We start from the raw sequence: 18,005 nt of genomic DNA on the forward strand, positions 1-18,005 counted from the left end.
GCTGGATGGTATATATAATTAAAAAGGCTAGCAAAAGAAAAAAAAAGCCATGGATATTATCAAAAGTCAAAAACAAAACCAAAAAAGAATGAATGAGAGAAATGAGTGGCAAAATCACTCAAAAGGCCAAATGTAGAATTATTCATAGAAAAATTGAAGAATATTTATTACATTGAATGATACAACATGTTTACAAAAATTAAGTTTTTACCATGACATAAATTCTAAAACATTACAAAGATCTTATATTATTCAATTAGGACAGAAAGCAAACTAAAAATAAATATATATTTTTTAAATTGTATTTTATTTTCAATTGACAAGTAATAATTATGTGTGCATATATATATAGGGTATAGTGTGATGTTGTCATCCACATATATTCAGTAAGATTATCAAACTAAGCTAACTAACATCCATTACCTTATATTCTTATAATCTTTACAGTGAAAACTTTAAAATTAATCCTTTTAGCAATTTTGAAATATATAAAACATTATTAAATATAGTTATTATGCTGTGCAATAAAGCACCCAGAACTTACTGAACTTTGTACCTTTTGACCAACCCTTCCCCTTTCCCTGTCCTTCTGCTGCCCCGGTCTTTCGGAGCCACCATTCTACTCTCTACTTTTATGACTTCAAAGTTTTTAGATTCTATATATAAGTAAGATCATGTGATATTTGTATTTCTGTGCCTGGGTTATTTCACTTAGCTAAATGTTGTCACAAATGACAGAATTTTCTTCCTCTTGGGGGTTGAATAATATTCCACTGTGTATATGTATCTCATTTAAAAACTTATTTTACATTTTAAGCATTTTTAAAAAGAGTTTTATTTTAGCATCATATATCCCATTTCCATTACTCTACAATTCTTTCTTTCTTTCCTTTTCCCTTTCCTGTTTTCCTTTTCCTTTTCTTTTTTTCTTTCTCCTGGATTCAGGAGGTACATATACAGGTTTATTACTTGGTATATTACATATGGTGAGATTTGGCTTCCAGTGTACCCGTTACCCAAATAGTGAATATTGTACCCAATAAGTAATTGTTTATCCCTGGTCTTTCCCTACTCTCTCCCCCTTTGAAGTCCCTAGTATCTATTATTTCCATCTTTATGTCCATGTGTACCCATTGCTTAGCTCCCACTGGTAAGAGAGAACATATGGTATATGATTTTCTGTTTCTGAGTTATTTCACTTGGGGTGATGGCCTCTAGCGTTTGTCCTTGAACACTTACATAAAAAACATTATGAATTACATCTTTTGTATTTTTTACCTACTACATATCTTTATCACCTCAATCAGGATATAAGCCAATTAGGGGCAGGGGCAATATTCTGTTATTATAGATGCTCTCCAAAAAGCCCAGCTTTGCAAATGACATGTTTTTATAAATACTTGTTGAATACTCTAACGGTTTAGATTAATTTTGTTATCCAAATTCAGTTGGCTTGCCTTTTCTTTTCCCAAGCTCATATTTTTGTGCTTAACATGAGTAAGGTTAGCTGCAGTGAGAATTCTACTCTGTGAGTCTAATTGCAGACTCTCGGGTAGACTGATTTCCATGCCTCAACTGTCATCAGATCTTGCAGTCATCAAGTATATTCCTCTTGATTGATAAACACACATCTTTGTGTGAAAGAAACAAGGAGATGGTTAGAGGCAGTGGTGGTCTGGAGTCTGCCCTGCTGTTTTGTAACAGCTGATTGTGCTCATTTCTTTTCAAGTCCTTTCAACAACTCATGGTTCTATGAAATTATACCGTGGAAGTCAGCAGGCACTACACATTTGATATACCCCCACCCCTCCACGGATGCCAGTGGTTAAACATTTAAGAGCAAGCATATCATTTTCTAGATAGTACCCACAATTGCTAAAACCAACTCTGTAGTGTCCTGGGTGATAAAGAGGCAACATAAGATGTTGCTTTTCCTTATACAAATAACTTATACAAATAGCTGATGGCAACAATGATGATGAAACTGTTGTGTTAATAGTTAACATTCTGTCTTCAGCTCTTTTCTAAGTGCTTTAGAGACACATCAGTTCATTTAATCCTCATAACAACCTAATGAAGTAGGTATGTAGAGGAATCTTGTTAATCCCACTTAATAAGTGGCTCAATCAGTGCCTAGATGAGGAAACACAGTGATAAAGAACAGTGAAACAAGGATAGCTGCTGGAAAGTTACTAAGAAAAATCATCTATTTGAATAGAATTAAGCTACATATAGTCATTCTTCTGTTAAATATTAACAGGGATAATTAAGATAACAATTACCTCAAAATTCTTTCAGTTTTTAAAGTTTCTTATACGAGAAATATTTCTGAATACATTTCATATTTACAAATAAATTTTTCTTTAGTAAGTGGCTGCATATTTTGTTATTTTGAAAAATGCAGAACGTATCCTAACTTCTCTTTACCTTTTTGGGCTTCTAAATAGCATGCATCTGCAGCTGCTGCACTGTAGCAGTTTGAGAGAACTTTGTTCCTTTGTGTGCTATGATTTATGTATAATAGAAAAATACCTCTTGAGTTTCATCACATGATGTAAATTTGTGTCCTGTTCAGTTTTCCCTTTCTATTTGACAGCCCATCAGCAATATTTATGTGTTGTACACAATATGTGATGCAAATATTTCATGAGATATTTTGATCCATAAATAATTTATTCACTTTAGTACTCCTAGATGCGATATTGTCCAAGAATGGTTCTTTAATAAAGTAATAGTAAACACAAACTTGATGGAAAAGTACTCTAAATAGAACTGTTAAAATATGAATGCCAGTCTTTCTACAGAAGTGATGGTGGATTGAAGAGAAGAGGGAGACTAAAATGAGCTTGCATTTTCAGAAACATTAAAAAAATCTTCAGTCTAGCTTATCTTGAATGTGCATGAATATTGTTATCAACTGATAACCTGAAACCCAGATTCTGTGCCTCTTTCCTGTTGGTAATGGGGTGGAGCTCTATTTGAACCTCAAGAAAGGAAAATGTAGAATAGCTTCCTAAACAAAAATCATCCACTGTTATGAAAAGAAAACTAATGCACAATATGGCTCCTCCATAATATCTCTCTACAGTCCTGCAGGAAAAACTTATTTTATTTTTCATTCTAAAATTCCACAAATACTTTTCAATATGATAACTTAAAAATTCGACCTATTAATAATTTATGGGACAATAATGGACTGTGTATATTTTTTAAGAAATGCTATTTTTTTTACCCTGATAGTTACTGGGTTCTTATTTTTACTACGCAGAAAATATAAATTGGTATCTTCTGGAGTCATTAGTGACATGACTAACATTTTAAAACTCAATATATGTGAATTATCTCATATCTTTCAAGGAGCTGTATGTCCCAGTAGCATCCATGTAATGATGCTTTTTATAAAATTTCTAATAAAAATGTTAATGGACACAAAGCCACAATAGTCTACAATTCAAACAACTGACTAGTTATTCTAATAGATCTAACTCTGTGTAAATAAAGCAGAAATTGGTAAACTTTTGCTGTAAAGGCAAGGTAGTAAATTTTCTAGGCTTTGAAGGAAAGGCAAATGTTGAAGATTTGTAGGTACTTACATCACCATTTAAAATGTAACCATATACAAATGTACAAACTATCCTTAGTTTGCAAAAAAAAAAAAAGGTATCAGGCAAGATTTGACCCATGGTTCATAGTAGTGTGCAATGACGAGCATCCCCCAAAATTAGGTGAAAATAAGATTCCTCACTTAGTCCCTAGAGGGCAATGCCAGAGACCCCACTGCTCAGGAACTTCAAAAGTCCAGTCTATTCCTCTCCAAGGAGCAAATTTTCTCTTTTAAGTGCCTAGGAAGCCCAAAAAGCTTAAATGTACCCTAACGAACAGAGCTGGAGACTCATCGGTCCTTTGATATGCTCCAAATAATGGAAAGGCTGTTGGCACAAATTGAGTTCTGGGGTTGGTAGAATGTTATTTAAGAATAGTGGAGAGTGAAAATAAGCCCCTGGTCTCACCCATAGCAGGGACATCACCTTTCTCTGGTACATCTGAGGGTAAAGTGTCCAGTGTTTCTCTCAATGAAGAGTCTCATCTGTAGATTGCAGGGCCTTTGAGTTAATGCTCCTTTGACTCCGTCCCTCTTCTACTTTCCCACAGATATTTTAATTTATACATACAATAATTTTCCCAGGTACAAGGTGGCCACAGGAAACTGAATCATCTAAAGTTTCTGCCACAAATAGGACCAAGAAATACTTTGTTTTTGTCTCTGTACTGGGGTAAGCTGTCTGCTCACCTGTTGCCACTCACCATTTCATTAGCCCCCACTAGCTTCCTCTAACACTTTATTGGCTCTTTCTAACACCAAAAGAAATTCGAGTCTTTTCGTTCTGGAAGAGGTAATCCTTCCCATTTTAGAAGGTTCAGGGATTCTTATCAAATTGGTCTACTACCTGCTTGGATCTACACAGTGTATTAGTCAATTCTCATGCTGCTAATAAAGATATACCTGAGACTGAATAATTTATAAAGAAAAGAGGTGTGACTCAGTTTCACATGGCTGCGAAGGTCTCAGGAAACTTACAATAATGATGAAAAGGGAAGCAAATACGTCCTTCCTCACATGGTGGCAGGAGAGAGAAGAATGAGAACCAAGCAAAGGGAGTAGCCCCTTATAAAACCATCAGATCTCAGGAGAACTTAGTACCATGAGAATAGCATGGGGGCACCCCCATGATTCAGTTACTTCACCCCCAGGTCCCTCCCAAGACATATGGGGATTATGGGAACTACAATTCAAGATGAGATTTGGGTGGAGACAGAGCCAAACCATATCACACAGAAAAGAAAAAGGTACTTTTTAAAATCTCTGCAAAAAGAACAATATCTGTGCACACTTCCTCTAGGACAATGGGCCCTGATCTCCCTATATTTGTAATGTAACTATAAAAGTGATTCTTTGTGACACATCTACTTATGCAAATTTTCCATCCATTGCCTATGGTGAAATTATTGGTTGTTGGCATCCTGTGTTGCTAGATGGCTTAAACACGAATTTAATGTGTGAAAAATGTGTATATCCACAACAAAGGGTCAATGCACAGGGAGTATTGAGAAAGTGTGATGAAAATTTTTTTTCTATCAAATTTTGTTTAATGGCCCAGAACTTACATTTAACTTACATTTTTGGTGTTAGATTGATATGTTCTTATTATTTTCTTTGAATATTCTCTAATTAAACACATTTCAAGATTTTTCCCATGTCAGGTAGGTCATAAAATGTACTTTCAAAAAATGGTACTAATGGAACATGCTAATATGGTCAAATAATTGTAGCTACTGGAAATCTGCAAGCCAGTTATTGAGTAATCAGTCATTACAAAATTGTGTTCATGGTATATGGTGACTAATGCATTTTAACATTACTTCTTGTTTGCATCTGGTTAATGTGTGAGTATAATTGGTGTCTGTCCTATTTATCATTTTGGTATGTGGTTTTTAAAATGAGAATCTAAGAATCTTCAGAAAAGATTCAGGCAGGACTATTAATTAGAAAATTGTATGCTTGTCATCAGAATTTATATCTTTTACAATATTATTTCTCTCCAAATTATTCCTGTTTGCTAAATGCAGTGTTTCAGGAACAAATCAACCATATAAGAGAAGGGAATAATGTTTTCTTTGCTTGATAAAATTACCATTGACCTTTTGCTAGTAATGACATTGTTATTAATCTAAATTTTATTTCTTTTCCTTCAAAGTAGTATGATATTGTTTTTTTCAAGACTGATACTTCATAGTAATACCTTAATTTAGAACTGTATTCTTATTTAATGATCACATTTTATTTATAAACATATTTTATATACACATATATTAGGTCTTGACACTTTTTCCCCAAAATCATTTATAATAGGAAAACCCAATGTAAAACCCAGTGTCTTTCACTAAATACTTCTTGGGATTTATGCCGATAATGACTTCTCATGGTGTATTTTTAGGTCAACTTCTTTTCCCTGCTGTATATTATCTGTCCGCAGGAGAAGAGCAGGTGCACAGAACTCTCTATGCAGTCTTGTCAGCCCACTCACTAGAATGCATGTGGTCAGATTATTGACTTAGCCCAGCATATTTTAACATTGCCACCTAGTATAAGATCTAGGTCGCTTTGAATATCTGCCTTTCAGTAAGATTGAGATAGGAGAGATATTAAGTCCCAGCAATCATTCCACCTGTTAAAGGGCTTTAGACCATGCTTGTGAGTATGGATTTGTTCTTCGTCACATTATTAATCATTCCACATAGCCTGTTTACAGTTTCACCATCAGCTGCAATGATAACAGTTGACAGTTGCAATGTCAGATGACACTTGCTTGAGACACTCATCAACTATGTTAAGGTGAGATGCTGTGAAGGTCTGGGCCATTAAACAGATTTAACTGTCTTGTCTAATTAACATTTAGAGATATATTGTTCTCTAGAGACTGACCGTAAGAAAGGTAAGCGTTTGATAAAGCTAATTTACTATTTGCTGAGTGTCCAGCATTGTGCTCAATTTATTACATTCATGATCTTGTTTAATTCCATGAGGCAGGTCATATATTTATTTCCGTTTTACAGATGAGGAAACAGAAAAGATAGGTTAAATAACTAAAAAATGAGTAAGAAGTCTGTTGCTTGAGCCGCATTTTTGCTAAGAGCCCATGTTCTGCAGTAACCAGCTCCCATTTAAACCAGGCTTCACCATTTCCCAGATGTGGGACAGTTACATTCTCTATGCCTCAGTTTCTGCATTCAAATGAAGAAGAATAATAGTTTTAAGGGTTACTGTGGCAATCACATACACTGATACACAAAAAAGCCTGAGAATAATGATGGTTGCTCTCATCCAGCTAGCAAGTGGCCAAGTTAGAATTTGCACCTATCAGATTTCATAGCAGAGGTTTAACTACTGTGTCATCTTACTTTGTGTAGATTTTACCTTCTGTTGTACAACCACCTCCATATGTATAATAACTCCCTTACAGAAGCAAAATAAATCATCACTATGCTCTTACCCCATAAAGATGCCCTCTTTTGAGCAGCATGTTCAAATTCATGGACATACCTCTAGAGCCCACATATCATCACTCGTGGACAGTGCCTCTTGTGTAAGCGAAAAAGAAAGGAATCCAAAGCAGCCTGGGTTGCAGTTCAACACTTTCCTAGAAAACCTCATTGCAAAATTAATTTGTGTGAGCAGCTGTGGAGTTTCTAAAGAGGAGAGTTCACTGGAAAGGCACACTGTGAAAAGGAATTTGGGTAACTAATTCTGCTGTGGATTCCATTTTCCGAGTGTAGGCATGAGAGAGGAAGTTCAACTCATTCAGTTTTTTTTTTTAATCTGTACCCATAAATAACAGCTCTGTTCTGTTCTTTACCCTAGAAGCTCTTTCTTGTTCTCTGAGGAGATGGAGTTGTACATTTCCTTTTGTGAGTAATGGCTCTGTTAGATTAAATAAATAACATTTCACACTAATGTAGTTCACAAGAGGATTTAGAAGCCATTAAGAATGTATTTAAAATCTCACAATAGACCCTCTCGCTTAGTTCTCTGGAACAAATTATAGTTTCTGACACATTCAAATTATACCTTAAGAGAGGACTCTGAACATTTTTCAGAAGCAGGGCATTCAGTATCTCCTTGAAGAAAAATAGACTATTTTTCTATGAAAGTTGCAGAGGAAAGAAATATCTAATTTTGTAGATAGCAAAGTATTTGGCTACTTCACTAGCAAAGTAACACAAGGTTAAAGTAAATTTAGTTATTTCACTTTTTGAATGTGTAATAAAAATTACCTTATTTATTTCTTTGATAATTTCTCTTTTAGGAATATCAGAATCTAGCTTACTAGTTTATAAAGTAGAAAGATCAATAAAGCAAATAAATATATTCAAAACATCTCCAACTTCAGATCTATTAGAAAATTATGAAATAATGCTATTCCTTCATGTATTTCTTTCAAATTTTTTTTCTTCTTTGTGACTCCCTTTTGTGTCCCCATACCTATCCCAGGTCACCAGTGTGCTCCCAAGTCTCCTTGTCTATCACTGTCCTTAACTGCAACATCATCACAAGAAGGCATGAATTCTCTTTAATTTCTTCCCTAATCGAAAATTAATTTTTTTATCATTCAGGATGTGGACTATGCTGAATACTAGTCAGGTGAATATGTTTTCCCACGTTTGCCTTTTCAGTAAAATCTGGATCTAGTAGAGAATGCCAGTGTGGTGAATAACAGGGATTTTGTTTGTTTGTTTTTTAAAACGAGAGAACCAGGAGCCAGAGAGGGCTTCTTGGATCCTTCAAATCTCAGTTGAGCAGCTGCCAGCTTAGCCTGTGCATTGGATCAGCCTGAATCTGCTGCCGAGTAGAAATGACTTTGCTCAGGCTGCTTTGATGGGGATTAATGAGCCATGGGTTTTGAAGGAGAAACGCGAACAATAATCACTACTAAGAATTTCCTCTCAAGAATGGCAGGCCAGTTATACTACAGGATCGCAGAGAAGGAAAAATTTTGGCTTACTGAGAACAAATCTTGAGTTTGGGTTAACTGTGGGTGGAAAGATCAGGAATGGAATATTTAATTTATGAAACTGATCCAATTAGCACCTTATTGCAAAATTGTAGAGACTGGTGTTCAAGGTACCAAGATTCAGGCTGACAATGGAAAGCACTTAGTAGATGGCAACTTACCTATACTGATTATTACACATAATTGAATTCCTCCTAGATTTAACTAAGAGGTATTAAGTACTCTAAAAGATGAATGTGGGAAAATTTTTAAAAGCTCCCAATATTATAATATAATGTAAATGATAAACTTACCTTCATAAGCAAAATCTACAAGAAATTTACTTAATTCTTTTTTTATTATACTTTAATTTCTGGGGTACATGGGCACAACGTGCAGGTTTGATACATAACTATGCATGTGCCATGTTGCTTTGCTGCACCCATCAGCTCATCATTTACATTAGGTATTTCTCCTAATGCTATCCCTACCCCAGCCCCCCACCCCTTTTTTTTTCATTTTTGCTGTCATCTTATCCATATATAATTCTAAATGAATTCTTCCAATAGAATTTTGTAACTCTACAGAGCTAGCTGTGCTATCCACGTATGGTGACTGAGCACTTTACAGCTAGTCTGAACTGAAATGCACTGTTAGTACAAAGTACACACTGGATTTTGAAGATTTGGTCCAAAAGAGGAAAACATCTCAATAATGGTTTTTTTGTGTTTTTTCTGTTGTTGTTGTTTGTTTGTTTTGAGATGGAGTCTCGCTATTGTTGCCCAGGCTGGAGTGCAATGGCGCAATCGCGCCTCACTGCAACCTCTGCCTCCCAGATTCAAGCGATTCTCTGGCCTCAGCTTCCCAAGTAGCTGGGATTACAGGTGCCTGCCACCACGCCCAGCTAATTTTTTTTTTTTTTTTTTTTGGTATTTTTAGTACAGACGGGGTTTCCCCATGTTGGCCAGGCTGGTCTCGAACTCCTGACCTCAGGTGATCCGCCTGCTTCAGCCTCCCAAAGTGCTGGGATTACAGGCGTGAGCCACCATGCTCAGCAATAATGTTTTATATTTATCATATGTTATTAATGTAGGAATAAAACTTCGTTTCTTTAAAAAAATGAGAAAAATATACTATCCACCTATAACAAGAAAATTTTTAGATTTTTATGCTAGTATCATTCCACTAATAAAGCAAGATAGATATTAATAAATTTTATCAGTAGACGGTTTATCATTGTTATCAAAGTCAAGTCATATTAAAATCTTTTTCGACTAAGCTTAGAAATAGCATGAGGAAAGACACTTCATAATTACAGCAGGGGATAAAAATGTATTATCTTACCCTCTAAAAGAAAAAAAAAACTGCGCTATTCCTTGGATAATTATTTGTGGGCGTATTCTCTGAATGCCAACAACATAACCTTGCTCCAAGAGTAAGCAATGTGTGCAGCCCTATAGGAAGACAACATAGGGATGGAGGTTGCCTGTCTTTGAGTCGGGTTGCCATTCTTTTTGCCCTCTTCATAGTCTCTGGGACAACATTTATACCCATGGGAAAACACTTATTATAGATACTTATACATCTTAATTTCTAGGTGTAAATTGGGAGGATATGTGAGGAAAGGTGGGTCACATTCATCCCACCCTCCCTTCTTTAGAAAGCAGAAATGCATTCCTTTGACGATTTGTAAAAGTCTAGTCCTTCTATTTTCATTTAAACAGGGAATTGGGTTAAGGATTTTCTCAGAATAATCATCTTTTAAATAAGTGGCCTCTTTTATTAAGTATAAGCTGTCATTTGTGTGATAGAATGTGCTAGGGGTGTGTAGGCAATCAAACTTACAATAAACCAGATTCATTTCAAGAATCTCTCTAGTTAATATCTATATGAACCAAGAAAAGACACTCTACTAATACATACCTACGTCTTCCCAGTGTGTTATTCTGACATTTTCTTCAAAATTACTCTTGTTTCTATCAATCTGCCTGATTCCGAGAAATGAAAATGGAAAGTAGCTATAAAGAAGACATTAAAATATTTAGGTCTTCACAAAGGGCATTTTCTCATCTCTGATAAACGTGCCCCAAGTAAACCCCTGACTTTGAATTTCTTCAGTATCTGAGTACATAGTCAGGACAAGATTATGGCAGATTATAAGCCCCAGCTAGGCTTTACCAGAAGTCTCTCCATTCTAGGGCTTTCAAACTAGTGGAAAAGGGAGATTCAAGTGTGCTAATAAACATGATGGACAAATATAGTGATACACAGTACAGCAAGTAAGAAAATATTTGGTTTATAATATCTACAGGTTTAAATATTTGATTCACACAATGATGTCCTGAATATGAGAATTCTGATTCTTATAAGACTGCCTTAGAGACTAATTCACAGAAGCATAGACAGTTGTCCAACGGAATAAAAGTGCTTTGAACTAACATACCATTTAGACTTTGACTTTTCACAGGGTATAAGATAAGCTTGATAAAATTTTAATTTAGTTTTATTCTCATGAAGTCACAGACTAGGTAAATATATGAATTTGAGTAAATTAGCATAAATGAGAAAAAAGGCACACAGAATGGCAAGCATATGGAATAAGTATAGATTAATAGGTAGCAGGAAAGAAACAGGAACAACAAACAACTTGGTGAGAAGAAAAAGAACAGTTCAGAGACTAATCAGGAGAGGTACACTAACAAGTTAGTTTGCACAAAAACTGTATTAACAGAATCATTACTAGAAGTGAAGCAAATGCAGAAATAAGTTGTATTTCTTTTATAATTTATAATTGGTATTATTACCTGTTTTGACTGTAAGTAGGATTTAATTTATAGAGGTGACTGATTGAAACCCAGTGAGATTAATGCCACTCAAGGGAATTTTGTTACTCATAGTCTCCAGGAAAATGGGGCATGCCACACCATACAGGGCCACATGGGGAAGCCCCAGGGTCATTCAGGAGGCAGAGGAGTGAGGGAAATTATGGCCCAGAGCCTTTATTGTGGTTTCCATGAGAAGACATGAATGAGGCAGTGATATGGTTTGGCTCTGTGTCCCCACCTAAAAGGGATCTGATCTCAAATCCTAATCCCCACCTGTTGAGGGAGGGACCTGGTGGGACATGGTGAGATCATGGGGGCATTTTCCCTCGTGCTGTTCTTGTGATAGTGAGTTCTTAAGAGATCTGATGGTTTAAAAGTGTGTGGTGGGTCCCCCAATCCCCCTCTCTCTCTCCTGCTGCCATATAAGGCATGCCTTGCTTCCCCTTCACCTTCTACCGTGATTGTAGGTTTCTTGAGACCTCCCCAGCCATGTGGAACTGTGAGTCAATTAAACCTCTTTCTTTATAAATTACCCAGTCTCAGGTAGTTCTTGATAGCAGTGTAAAAACGAACTAATGCAAGGAAGGTAAATTTGAGTAAACATAGGATAGGATAGTTGGAATAACTTCAGTGGACTCTCCCCAACTATCCTATCCTATGTTTACCCAACTTACTATTGAGTACAATTTACAGTTTACTACAGGGAGAGCTCCAGTTGTCCAGCACCTGGCCCTGGGGTGACTTAGGGCAGAGGAAATATTGGCTTGGTGTAAGAGAGTTAGATGAAGGAGGTGGTTAGAATATGGACTTTGAATTTGTTGGTTTGTATATGAAAGGCATGCTTACAGGGGAGTTGTTTGCTAACTCTGGGAATTAAGTAGCCCTGGGAGGGGCAGGGTCTCATTGACCAACAAGGCCCCCAAGAGGTCAAAGGATCATAAAATACAGAAAACAAAGAACATGATTATTACCCTACCCTAGTTTACATAGTTTTATAAGGCCCTCTTCTTAAGTACTTCTTAAGTTACTTAATATATCATTAATGCTAAATATTATCAAAGACATTTTAAAACATGTTATCATTTTCATATAATTTTTAAATTTACAATTAGGGGCTAATATGTTCATCTAAGTTTACAAAATTTTAAAATGTTTTCTGTTAGCTTTCAAATGCTTCCATCTCATTCTTCATTACTACAACCCTTTGCACAACTCAGACCATCATTAGAGCTCCATTTTATTTTAAAATACTTAAATCTAATAGATTACCATCCAAAATACATGAGGAACTTATATAACTTAATAGCAAACAACAACAAAAGAAAACCAACCCAATCGAAAAATGAACAAAGGACCTGAGTAGACACTTTTTCAAAGAAGACATGCAAATGGCCAACGGTTATATGAAAAGGTACTTAACATCACTTCTCATTAGAAAAATGCAAGTTAAAATCACAATGAGATATCACCTCATACCTGTTAGAATGGCTGTTGATCAAAAAGACTAAAGATAACCAGTGTTGGCAAGGATGTGAATCACTTGTGCACTGTTGGTGGGAATATAAATTGGTACAGCCATTATGGAAAACAGCATGGAGAGTGCTCAAAGAATTCAAATTCTACTATATGACCCAGTAAACCCAAACGAAATTAAATTAGCACCTCATAGAGATAACTGCTTTCATGACCATTGCAGTGTGGTTTACAATAGCCAAGGTATGGAAACAACCTAAGTGTCCATCAATGGATGAATCAGTTTAAAATCATGGTTTATATATAAATGAAGTATTCTACTTTAAAAAAAGATGAGGCTGGGTGTGGTGGCTCACACCTGTAATCCCAGCGCTTGGGGGCCTGAGACAGGCAAATCACTTGAGGCCAAGAGTTTGAGACCAGCCTGGGCAACATGGCGAATCCCCATCTCTACTAAAAATACAAAAACTAGCTGGGCGTGGTGGTGTGCGCTTGTAATCCCAGCTACTCAGGAGGCTGAGATGGGAGAATTGCTTGAACCCAGGAGGCAGAGGATGCAGTGATCTGAGGTTGCACCACTGTACTGCAGCCTGGGCAACAAAGGAAGACTCTGTCTAAAAGAAAAGAAAAGAAAAAGATACTGTCATTTGGGACAACGTGGATGAACCTGGAGGACATTATGCTAAGTGAAATAAACCACACACAAAAATGCTGCATGATCTCTCACTTATATGTGGAATCTAAAAACTGTCAAATCATCTACCACATGACTGTGCTAATCATTTCATTATGTATATCAAAACACGGTATACACCTTAATAAAAATAAAAGAAAATAATAACATACAGGGTTTGACAATAATGACAAGTATTATGAAGGGGAGACAGTAATTTAGGTAGAATGTTAAATATTAAGCTGTATTTGTGGGAATATCAGTCTTGTTAATTGACTATACACTGATTTATTTTAAAAATGTATAAATCAAATCAGTATAAGAGAATTAATACCATAGGCAGTTTTGGTTCCATTTTTTCTCTTAACCCTAGAGAATATTAGATAAAGACAAATATAAGTCACTTTCACAAACCAACTTGCATATGCACACATACACACAAACAACATGAACATACATGTCACATGATGTCAGCTATATCTATTTTGAATTCAATGTTCTTAAGTAGAAATTCTGCAGAATGTCTTCCAAGATTAGGGTTACTATTGAATAGGATCAAGTAAAAACATTTTTGAAAATTGTCAAGGGTTTGAATTTTAGAGAAAATATCACCTAAGACATTTATTTCATTTTCATAATACATTAATATGTACTAATTATATTTTAATATACATTTTTATATTTAGTTATAATTTTATAATATAGCCTACCATAGAGTTGTTAATGCTTTGCTGAAAAAAATTAATATATTTATGATAAATACAAAATTTCATTTGGAGGCATAATATGCTGGGATGCAATTAACAAGACTGATATTCCCACAAATACAGTTTAATATTTAACATTCTAAATTATCAGTGAACCCAGGAGGTGGAGGTTGCAGTGAGCTGAGATTGTGCCACTCTAGCCTGGGTGACAGAGTGAGGCTCCATCTCACCAAAAAAATAAAAATAAAAAGTTTTATATCAGAAGATTTATTAGAAATTTCAATTCGATGAACTACCTCAAGAAATATGTATCCATTACCATAAGTCATAAATCCTTTTACATGTTACTAAAAACATATATATGTTCAATGGTTTAATTTGAAGCACTACTTTAGTGCTATAGTACATTAGGGTGGCTGGTTTGTCACATCCAATGTAGGAAAAAAATGTGAGAACTCATTCAAACCTATTGGGAAAATGTATCATTTCTAGTGCTTTCTAAAAGCTGAGTAACTTAAGTCTAGTGTTAACTGTGCTTACATGCAAGGGTATAAATCAAACTTTTTTGGGGAGATGGAAAAGGGTGGTAGTTGTTCCTATTAGCAGATCTTAGTATTAATAATGATTTTGTCTCAAAATTTTCTGCAGAGTAACTGTGGAGTTTAACCACCATGCTTTCAAATTTGAGAATTATGTCTACAAATAACTGAGCTAAATTAAATTACTGCCATCTGTTATTTTGCTTAAGCTACTTCATGACTGTCTCAGATATCAAATGTGGGAATTTAAATCACAGTTGGAAAAATGAATTTTTTAATGTTTTTGCTATCTTATTTGGGAAAAATGTGAAGGAAATGGTAAAGAATAAAATAAGTCATGGACACCCTAACCAATAAATCATCAGTTGTCTATTGGTTAATATTAAAAATATTTGGAGACTATTGTTAACCATAACCTGGCCCAAACTGGTTCACCAGGAATGTTTCTTATGGGGGTTGTTGACCAGGTACCAACTATAGTGAAGAAGTATTTGTTTATTCTGTGTTTATAACTTCCTGTGGCGGCCACAAAGGGGATAGATGTAATGGGACAGGCTTTAGCTATTGTGCCAATTATTATCTTCACCCATTTAGCATCTGGGTGTCACTCAAAATCCTGGGCAATTCTATCTCTCTCCAGCTTGAAGGCAGGGCTGGTGTCTGCCACTGATTGGCACATCAAATGTGAATGCAGATGGGTATGTTTCGGGAGTGAAATCTTGTGTGAAAAAAATGCCTGGTTTATTTTAAGAGTTCCTTTGCCAATTAAAGGTTTGTTGGCTAATATTCCATGAGGAATGAACAGAAGGGACTCTCAAAAGTTAGGGGCAGCCACAATTTAGTGATCAAAATCTCACAGGAAATTACTTTGCCTTCACAACTTTCTCTGGCTGGTGTGGATCTAGTTCTGAAAATTGTTTAGCAGAAAGCATGACAAACTCCAGTGTGAAGGTTACTGGTTTTTCATTTGTTTATTTGTTGATGGTAAGATACTTTTAGATGTTATGGAACTGGCTACAAAAGATTACATGACTGTGGTGGTCTTTATATTTATCTGACTACTTTTTGCAGTTTCATTCAGCATTGAGAGAAATGGTTGGTAGGACACACAAATTCCTAAATTTGGCTCTATCTTCAATTTCGCTAAGATCTTCAACCACATGCTTGTCTGATACTGATGTAGGTTTGTTCTTTATATAAGCAGTGATATCTGAACTCTTATGCAAGAGCACATGTGTGTGTTTCCATGTGTATATTGCTCATTTTGCATATGTGTATAAAGTCAGAGTATAGCAAAATGACTAAGGTATTTCAGTGATGCTCTATAAGAAAGAATATTTAATAGTAATGCCTTATTTTTATCTCCCCAGTTATGAAAATCCTAGGACCACAGATATAATATCTGTCCCTGTGAACAAGGATGAACTTTGGATAAGTGGCCTAATTTAACTGTCACATGGCAAGGCTGAATTCAGGAGGATTTTTCCTTTATCTTATTTTTTTCTCTTCATTTCTAAGAAAAGAAAAAAAAGCACTGTCTCTGTTATAATCAGTAACAGAGAACTACGTGTTGCTATAGACTAGAATCTAAACTGTGTATAGAATTATGAGACTGATAAAATATTAGTGCACAGTGTATGTATAGTTTCTCTCATTTCATAACATTTTAAGAAAAAAGATGCCAAAATGGTGTTATTCTTTAAGAAAATGCTATCTTAAGATAGACCTAGAGGCAGCCCAGATTTATGCTAACTAAAAGTAGTTTGGGGACACACTATTTTAGCTTGGAATTTTCTGTAATGGTTGAATTGGACTGTAGAGAGTCATGCTGCAGTCATCACAGTTGATTCTGGGATGCGCTTGTGTTTTCTATAATTCATGGTGTTGGACTGTGATTTTCTTGTGTTCCCTTTTGTCTGTATGGAACTTTGGAAAATTGAAACACATTAGGCTTGCAGTTTGCGTAATGTAACTTTGGATATGCTTAAAAGGTTAGATCAGTTCCAGATGAGCAAAGCCCTGGTTTCAAATAGTAATGAAGAAACTCATACTCCAACTGGGCATCTTAATAAGATCCCTCTGGTTTTATTTGAATGGAATAAAAAGTTCTTCAAGGTTTGTTTCCTTATATTTTGCAAAAATTTAATTTCTCTCTAGGATCAAGGGATTTATTGAGAGGGGTTAATGTGGTTCAATTTTATGTGGGGTGAAAAAAATGCAGAACATGTTAGCCTGTGGTAATTGGACTTTACTTTTTTTATATTCTTTGTTTCTCTCTGTATATCAGTCACAATAGGCTAGGTTATGCAGAGTAACAATTCTAAAATCCCAGTAGGTTTAAACAGTACATGTTTATTTAATGATATTCATCAATGTGGAAGCCAGGGAATTCTGCTCATTGTGGTCTCCATTATACATGAACATACTCTAACATGCAACATAGATTAAAGAAGATTTCTCAGCTGAGTGGAGAGTCCATATAAAGAACTGAGAAAAATGTAAGAAAAATATTTTCCTGATTTATTTCTTGATGTCTTAGAGGAAACATCAAAACACATTAATTGAAACCTCTAAGGAAGAAACATTCTCATGTCATTTATTTCCACACAATTCATAGAAACATTTGCAAATTTTATGAGCAGAAATTTTATATTCTTCCCTTGGTTGATGATTTAGACCTAGATGTTATTCTGAACTACTTAACAAAATAATTACTGTCAAAGCAGACTTTTTTCACTATGAAATGCTCAAATGTCTTTTCTCTGCTCTCAAGTAAGAGATGCGTTACTAGAGATGGGTTCAATCCAAGATCCAACATGTTTGACGATGAGATGGTTAGTGTAACAAACAGAAAACTTAAAATCAGCATTCTTTGGCAGTGGGCTGTTGGATTTTTTTTTTTTTTAACTTCTTTTTGAACTTCACTGTTTCTTTCAAATACTGTAATTCTCTCTTGGAATTCTGTGCAACTAGCTTAGCAAGTTGAACTGGGACCACCTTCTTTTTAAATATGAGATTCCACTGATTTTCATTTCAGTCTAGTTGTATTTGCTTGGAAATTATATTGATTCTCAGGACCAACATCTGAGTTGATGATAAAAATATTTGTACATTTGTCTCAACTTGTTCCTTGCACATATATCTTTTTGGAAGACTTCATGAATGTGAGAAAGTGGGACAGAGGACCTCTAATTACAACAAAAAACTCAGCAAAGCCTCAGGATACTTAGATTCAACAT

This window comes from Gorilla gorilla, chromosome 6, assembly GCF_029281585.2.
Source record: "Gorilla gorilla gorilla isolate KB3781 chromosome 6, NHGRI_mGorGor1-v2.1_pri, whole genome shotgun sequence".
Taxonomy (NCBI): Eukaryota; Metazoa; Chordata; class Mammalia; order Primates; family Hominidae; genus Gorilla; species Gorilla gorilla.